Source organism: Vombatus ursinus, unplaced genomic scaffold, assembly GCF_900497805.2.
Source record: "Vombatus ursinus unplaced genomic scaffold, bare-nosed wombat genome assembly UNPS02014821.1, whole genome shotgun sequence".
NCBI classification, from domain to species: domain Eukaryota; kingdom Metazoa; phylum Chordata; class Mammalia; order Diprotodontia; family Vombatidae; genus Vombatus; species Vombatus ursinus.
The window spans coordinates 41524875-41533364 of NW_020954599.1; the positions used below are offsets into that span (position 1 = coordinate 41524875).

General features: G+C 41.1%; 1 non-coding gene across 1 annotated transcript; it reads right to left on the reverse strand.

The window, feature by feature from the left end:
* Window positions 1-562: 562 nt before the first annotated feature.
* On the reverse strand, window positions 563-635 carry TRNAT-UGU. Its single transcript has one exon. It is a non-coding gene; the product is annotated as a tRNA-Thr (tRNA).
* Window positions 636-8490: the final 7855 nt, after the last annotated feature.

The following is an 8490-nucleotide window of genomic DNA, read 5'->3' on the forward strand; positions in this document are numbered from 1 at the left end:
ATGAGAGGAAAATAGTTAGTAAGGGCACATTTTCACTCAGATCAGTAAGTAACCTTATTTTGGGGCTTTACAATCCCCATTCTAGCATTTCTCCCTTCTCTAACACAACTCACTATATCCCACTCATAGGCTCTAGACTGACCATACCTTGAGATTACTGCCTGCTTGGGTAGGAAGCATATAATAAGTTTCTTCCTTGAGGCAGATGTGATCTCATTTTCAGAGGTATCTGATTTTTTCTTTTTTTTTTTAAGCTAGGCAATGGGGTTAAGTGACTTGCCCAGGGTCACACAGCTAGTAAGTATTATGTGTCTGAGGTCAAATTTGAACTCAGGTCCTCCTGAATTCAGGGCCGGTGCTCTATCCATTGTGCCACCTAGCTGCCCCAAAACACACTTTTTTTTTTTAAGGCAATTGGGGCTAAGTGAGTTGCCCAGGGTCACACAGCTAGTAAGTGTCAAGTATTTGGTCTGAGGCTAGATTTGAACTCAGGTCCTCCTGACTTCAGGGCTGGTGCTCTATCCACTGCGCCACCTAGCTGCCCCAAAATACAACAATTACAAGGCCCCAGAGAGATTTGAACTTGCAACCCCTGGTTTACAAGACCAGTGCTCTAACCCCTGAGCTATGGAGCCAGCCATCTGATATTTTCTAACCTATTGCCTCAACTTGATCTTCAGGACCTGAGTACCAGCTGCTGGGATACTGACCCATTACTGGGCCTTGACCTCTGGGGCCTGTATTTTCTAACTGCTCATCCAGTTATTAACTCAGATAGTCTTACTTTGATGAATGAAAAAAAAAAACATTTATTATATGCAGAGCACTGGGGTTACAAATGGCAAGACAGTGTCTGCTTTCAAGAAGATCATATTCTAATGGGGGGCTGGGGTTGGGGCAGGTGACACATCTAAAATGTTTCAGCAGCAAGTCAGATGGAAAAGTCCCAAGGTTCTTAGAGGGTAGCAGCAAAGGACATGATAATGCTTCTTCTTTCCACTGACAAAATCCTATACATTTCTGGTATTGAACCATTTGACAATGCCAAAGACTTTGGTGACAAGAAATCTCTTTCTTGGGTCTTCTGTGGCTGTGGCTGTAGCACCTGGAGGAGCAATTTCTAGGCTGCAAATCCACAGGGGCCATTTCCCAAGATGGTGGCTATAAGTACTAGGCTGGATGTGTTGCTTTTCCATAGGCTCTGGGGTTCAGGGTCCTAGGCTATCTACATCTGGGTCTGAGGGAAGATGGTGGTCAAGGTGGTGGTGGTGATGATTTGATTTGCCTAGCACATACTGCTTCCTGTGTCTCAGCTGCAGCTAGGCTGGCTTGTTCATCTGGCATTTGATTGACGGTTGGTAGGAACGACTGGTCTCTTCTTCATAGGAATTGCTTTCCCAGATGATCACTGTGAGGGTTGAGTACTAGGCCTGGAGTGAAGAAGATTTGAATTCAAATCTGACCTCAGACACTTATTAGCTGTGTGAACTTGGACAAGTTATTTAACTTTTGTCTGCCTCTGTTTCCTAGGGATAATAATAGCACCTTCCTCCCTGGGTTGTTGTGAGAATCAACATTTTTAGAATGCTTAGCACAGTGCGTGGCACATGGTAAGCGCTATATAAATGTTAACTATTAGTGTTAGTATTATATTTCTTGACTTTCCCAGCCCTACCTTCCTTCACTCTTCATCATTCCATTACCAACTACAAACGACAGCCAAAATGGCATAGCAATTTTCCAGGCTCCTAGGGATCATTTCTGAGCTGACATTTGTGACTGATGCAAGAGGAAGAGGGTGGGAATAAGCATTTATTAAGCACCTATTATGTGCCAGTCACTGTGCAGAGCATTTTACAAATATTATCTCATTTGATTCTCACAACACTGAGAGGAAAGTGCTATTATTTTCCCCATTTTATAGTCAAGGAAACTGAGGCAACAGAGAGCAAGTGACATGCCTAGGCTCACATAGCTAGTAAGTATCTGAGGCCAAATTTGAACTCAGGTCTTCCTCACTCTAGGCACAGAGTCCTATCTATTTTACCACCTAGTTTTCTCAAGAGAATGACTGACTAAATGAAGGACTACAAGAAAATGACTAACTTCCTCCCAGGGTACAATGAAAGGAGAACTAAAGTTAGAGGACCTGCTATATACTACCTGCATAACCTCAAGCAAATTACTTTACCTCTCTGGACCTCAGTTTCCCAATCTGTAAAATGGAGGGGGGTGGATTTCAGAGTAGATGACTTTGAGTTCCCTGACAGCTCTAAAGCTGTGATCCTATCTATTAATTCAAAGAAAGAGCACTTATAGGTTCAGAAAACTTTCCAAGGCAATAATTTTCTTCTACACTACCTTAAGGTGTACTAAGTAGAAATAATATCCCTTTGGTGCCCAGAAAAGCATTCACTATTTGTCTTCTCGAATATGGACAGGAGAAAATCCTTTCTGATTCTTTTCCTTTTATTTTTGGGGTAAGAATGGGAGAGTTTTCAATGAGCTTAGCCTCAGCTGGATTGAGAACTATCCTCGCTGTCACCTTCAGTCATTCTTTCTTTGTTCAAGATCTGGGAATGGGTATGTCTAGCTAGTTCTTGAAAAACATAATAGAGTTAGCAAGTATGTACTACAGAATCATTTTGGGAAGCCCATGGCTAGGTTCTCTGGGTCTGCCTTATTCCTACCCTCACCTTTCCCAAGTCAACTTTTCTTAGAGCTTAGGTATTGCAGAAATAGTTAGGTAGGTACATGAGGTAAAGTAACAGGCATGATTTCCTCCTGGTTCCTTTCCACATTACAACCTAGTGGACATGCCTGTAAATGGATTGCCCAATCATGTCCCTCTTCTTGGGATAAGGAGTGAAAGAAATAAAGAAGCATAAGGAAAAAGTATAATAAATGTAAACTTCTCAAGGGAAAGGACCTCTTTGGACCCCTGCTCAATACCTTGTTCTGCTGGGTTCTCAAGTGATGTTTGCCAATTGATCACTAGAAACATTCAGTCAGTCAACAAGCATTTAAGTACTTTCTATGTGCCAGACAAACATTACTATCACACTGATAAGTATGCAAGTGCTGGTTAATAAAGATTTCATGTTGATCGAATGCCAAATAAGCCAGCTTTTATTGTAGGAGGAAGCTATGCTAATCATATAATGAGGCTAACTATCCTTACAGGGCACATCTCCCAGAGGAAGATAAACATCTGCATCAGGTTGAAAGCAAACACTAAAAATGGTTGGGTTGCAGAGTGAAGAAACACCACTTCCTGAGGGAGGTTTTGAGGTAACGGGCAGTCAGCTGGAAAACTGTGTCAGTACAAAATGTCATTTTAACTCTGTGCACTAATTTGGCACATAATACGAGTTCCAGAAAATAACAGTTCATGCATCTTAGTGTTTATACACATCAAATGAACCCTGAATTACAGAGGCATCCTCCTTCCCTCTACAGATGAGGCTGTTTCTGCATATCCAGGTTTGAGAAAGTTCTGCCAAGAACAAGTGAATTTCAATGTAAATCTTGAACTGAATACTGCTTGAGACACTGTAAAGGTTAACATGTCTGAATTTTTTTTTAAGACGTTCTATCAGGGTTCCTTTAATATCACTGTCAGTTCTTTCCCCCACTTCCCACCCCTAACAGAACCCTCTCTTACATCCAAGAAATCATATGGATATTCTTCTACAGCTTACCCTACATTTAGAAAAATATAAGGTGTGAATATTTCCAAGGTTTCTTCCCTAAACTTCAGTCCCAGATTTGTGAGTGGGTGGGAGTAGGGATGAAGACTATAGTGTAATACTATATTCAAAGGATCTGGGTTCAAATTCTGTCTCTGTTCCTTCCTTTACTCTCTGCATGACCTTGGACAAATTATTTTCCCTCTCTAGGCCTCTGTTTCCTCATCTTTAATAATGGAAGGCAATATGGTACAGACCACTGGGTCTGGGCAAGTGAACCTAGGTTCAAATCCTACCTCTGATATTCAGCACTGATTTTGACAAGGCACTGATTTTCCCCTGGGCCCAAGTTTCATCTTAGAAAAAAGCGGGGTATTGGACTGGATGGTGTCTGATGAGCCTTCCAACTCAAGATCTACGAAGCCATGATGTTTTCAGGTCCCTTTTAGCTTTGAATTCATGATCCTTGTGGATCTACCATCTTCATTCCTAACAACTGTCTCTACTCCCAATTACTCCTAATAATTCTAACCATTAACAAGTCACTCGGCCCCCCTAAACCATAGTTTTCTTATCTCTAAAATACTGCCCTATTTCAAGGATCCATAATTTCACCAGTGGGGGCATTTTCTCTACCAAAGGGTACAATCCCTCTCTGATTCAGCAGATAGTATTAAGTTGCTGTGACCAAAAATCTACCACCCAATAGTGCAGTTCATCACAAGTCCCTCTGCACTTACCAAGCTGATTTCTCAGTTGACAGACATACAGTCCACCCTGGGGCACCAAGTCTTTCCAGCTCATAGGACCTGCCGGAGTTTGTGCCATGCTAACACAGCATTTGAGTACCTAGTAATTTGTTATGGCACAAGGAGGCATTGGAAAAGGATGATTCTGGAGGGATCTGTACAATGGAGGTAAGAACGCTTATACTATCTGCCTCACATAGTTGTTGGGATAAGAGCGCCCTGTAAATCTTAAGAGTGCTCCAGAAATTTGAGCTATTAGGATGATCTCCAACCACTACCCCCACCCCAGGCACAGGAACTCCAAACTTAGAAGTCATTCTTCACTCTTGCCTCTCTTCCCATATTCAATCAGTTACCATAACATGTTGAATCTTCATTCACTACGTCTCTAGCATGGGCCAGATACCTCATACTTCTGCTACCCATACCCTCATTCAGGAGCTCATCACCTCTTCCCTGGGGTGTAACAGATAAGAGTAGTGGACTTGGAACCCAGGAAAACCATGACAGCTAACATTTATCTACAGCTTTAAGGTCTGCAAAACACTTCATGCATATTACCTCATTTGATCACTGCAGAAACTCTGTGATATTATAGGAGCTATTCTTCACAGATGAGGAAACTGAGATGGAGAGAGGTTAAGTAATTTACCCAGGATCACATAGCTAGCAAGAGTCTATAGTAGGATTTGAACTCAGATTTTTCTTGCTCTAAGTACTCTACCACGATATTCAGATGCTTATCTGGTTCTAATCCTGCCTTGGACACATTAGCTGTGTGTCCATGGACAAGCCACATCCTCTCTGAGTCTGTTTCCTCATCTGTAAAAATGGAGATAACAATATTTGTATAGTCCCTACTTCATGGGGTTGATTCAAGTCTCCAAAGAGGTTAGACGTGTCAAATCCTTTGTGAATTTTAAAAGGTGCTACACGTCAGCTATTATAGCCTAACTGGTCTCCCTGACTCTAGTGTCTAGTCTCTATAATCCATCCTTAACTGATCATATCACTTCTGTGTTCAGTAAATTTCCATGTCTCCCAGCTGCCTGTTGAATGATACAAATTCCTTAGTCTGACATTCCAGGCCTTTAATCTGGCTTTGACCTAACTCCCCAGCCTCATTTTATGATGTTTCACAGACTATGTTTCAGCCAAAAGGCATGCAGAAGCAGCATGTACAAAGGACACAGGTTCAATCCCACTGCTGCCATTTAGTACCGCATGACCTGCAGCAAGACACTTCCCTTGGTCCGTTTCCTCATTTACAAAACAAGAGGTTTGGGCTAGATGGCCTCTAAGATGCCATTCCTCAGGCTCTAAGTCTAAGATTCTATGACTACTCGCTAATATGGACTCCCCAATGTTTCCAATTCAACAGATATTTACTAAGTAAAAAATAAAGGATCCATCCCATAAACTAGGTTCACCTTCCCCCCCGACAGCCAATGCTCTCATTCCATCCATTATTACCACTCTCTCTGACGCTGGCAAGAAGTACAGGGTGAGGCTGGAGATAATGATATGACTTCTCAGTGTGCCCTCTTGCCTGTAAAAAAGTAGAACGAGGCAAAACAAGTCCACCAGCTAATGCATGCCATATGTTTCTTATTGGCAAGAAAGAAACATTTTTCAGTCTGGCATTGCCATTCTGTAGTAGTAACAGAGTTGGGGAGGGGAGGAATGTCAGTATCACTGCTGTGATTATAATCATTGTGCATATTGAGGTTTACAAGAACATCCATATTGTATGTGGCCCTTTTTATTTGCAAGACACATGGGACTTGCCCTGATGCCAGCTTTCAGTCCACTCCTCACTGTGTTTCTAGTGATTTCCTGAGAGTTATTGCAGCTTTAAGACAATTTGTAGAGCCCATTACTCGTTAGTGCAGATTGGGTGAGCTGATGGGAACTTGCAACTGAAGACCTGATGAGATTTGAAAAGGTAACTGGAAATGGTGTCCAGCAAGGGGTAATGACCATCTGAGAGGCACAACTCTTTGTATTGCGTGGTGGCAAGGTGGGTGAACACTCATCACCCTCCTCAGCTAGGAGTAAAAGCTAAGGACTTTCTGTTAGGAAGGATGTCAGAAGTTTCCTGTGACCCTTCTGTGTTCCAGCCAAGGACAGCACATTATAACAGAATGGAATATGTATTGACTAGCTTTGAGACATACAGACCTGGGTGATCTCTCTTTTTGAGTGGTAACATTTCCCCAAGAGGCAGGTAGGTGGCATGGTGGATTCCTAGTTTGGAATCAGGAAGGCTCATGTTCATGAATTCAAATCCAACCTCAGATACTCACTAGCTGTGTGACCATGAGCAGATCATTTAACCTTGTTTGCCTCAGTTCCTCATCTGTAAAATGAGGTGGAGGAGAAAATGGGAAACCACTCCTGTATCTTTGTCAAGAAAAATCCAAATGGGATCACAAAGAGTCAGACACAACTGAAACGGCTGAACAACAAAAACATCCTGAAGATTGAACATCAAGATCCAGGCAAAAGCTTTCCAACTTTGAGTAGGCAGACAGACTGGTAGAATGAACCCTCTCTCCCCTGGGGTTTGAGTTTTCCAGAGATTTGTTCAGAGAAAAGACCCATAGACTCAATTACCCTGTGAACCTATGGGAGATTGTAATCATTTGTGGATGGACAACTGAGAAAGATCCTATGGCTTAACTTTTCCCTGTAACACTTCACTATTTGATTAATGGTTTCTGCCTAGTCTGTTTGGAGCAGGAACTGGATGGAGACTTAAGTGTTTATTCCCCTTATACTGCCTTACATTGATTTCAGTGGAAAATCCTGGAGCGGAGCACGGGCTACACATTTTAAAAGAATATGAATATAGGAGGTAAGAATAGGTGATGATGCAGAGTTCAGGTGAAGAAGCTTCCATCTGCTGGTTTTCATCTTCCTGCCCTCTCCCGCTTCTACACAAGCTGTCTTCATTGCTCTCTTTTTCTCTGAACTCCTCCACGGATAATCTTCCCTACTCAGCTACATGATTCCTCCACCCCTTAATTGAACCTCTCCACCCACTCTCATAAGCCTTACAAACTTAATCATTTTTATCCAATGTTATGTTGCTTGTTTACATGTTTCGTCTCCCTACCACAATAAACTTCTTGAAAGCAGGTATTGTCACTTTTTCTCCACATACCCAACTCTACCGTGCATTGTTCCTTGTGCTTACTAAGTATCTAGTTAACATTTGTCTATTTTTATAATTGGAAAATCAATAACTCAACAATTCTCCAGAAAGATTTTGTGGGGATTTCTTTTCCCCTCAATTCTAAATTACATTCTGTTCTAGAATATTCAAATATCTCTAACAAGAAACTTTAAGGTCTATTCAGTGTGCTAACTCTCCAGATCTCTAGTTCTTTGCACAGACTAGACATTCAGTTAAGTATTGTCTAGTGTAGACCTTAGAAAGTATGCTCAATTTTTAAAAAGCTATTATAGATTCAATTAGAACTTACAGGAGACTTGTAAATGAGCCCAATTATGCATATTTTCCCTTTCTTAGAGCAAATAAAATAGCTAGGAACTTCAAAAAGAATTGCATAAAAGTAGATGATAAACACTAGACTAAATAATAGCCTAATTTAAAAGTACAGGAGTTGATTCTGGACCGTTTACATCTTTCAGAGTTCTGCTAGACAATAACAGAATGAATTCTAAGTAGACCAATTTCTTCTATCATTCATCTCCTATAGATCTCTATATCTTATTTGTACTAATTAGCTAACTAAACATTAACCCAAATCAGTTACATATAATTTTTTCAAATAAATTGGGACTTTTCCAATAAGAATACTTCTAATGCCTTAACCATTTTTTTAGGCTTGTAACAGAGGCCTTTTTGACCCTTCCAACTGTATTTAACTATCATGAATCATAATTCATCAATCAGTTTTAGCAAGAAATGTTCAACCCCTCAACAAGTTTGATTACAATGCCTTTAATTTTGTTGGGCTCCTTTACAGCACAACTCAAAACCTCACTTGAAACAAAATTATCTTGGAAGGACTGGCTCTCTGGTT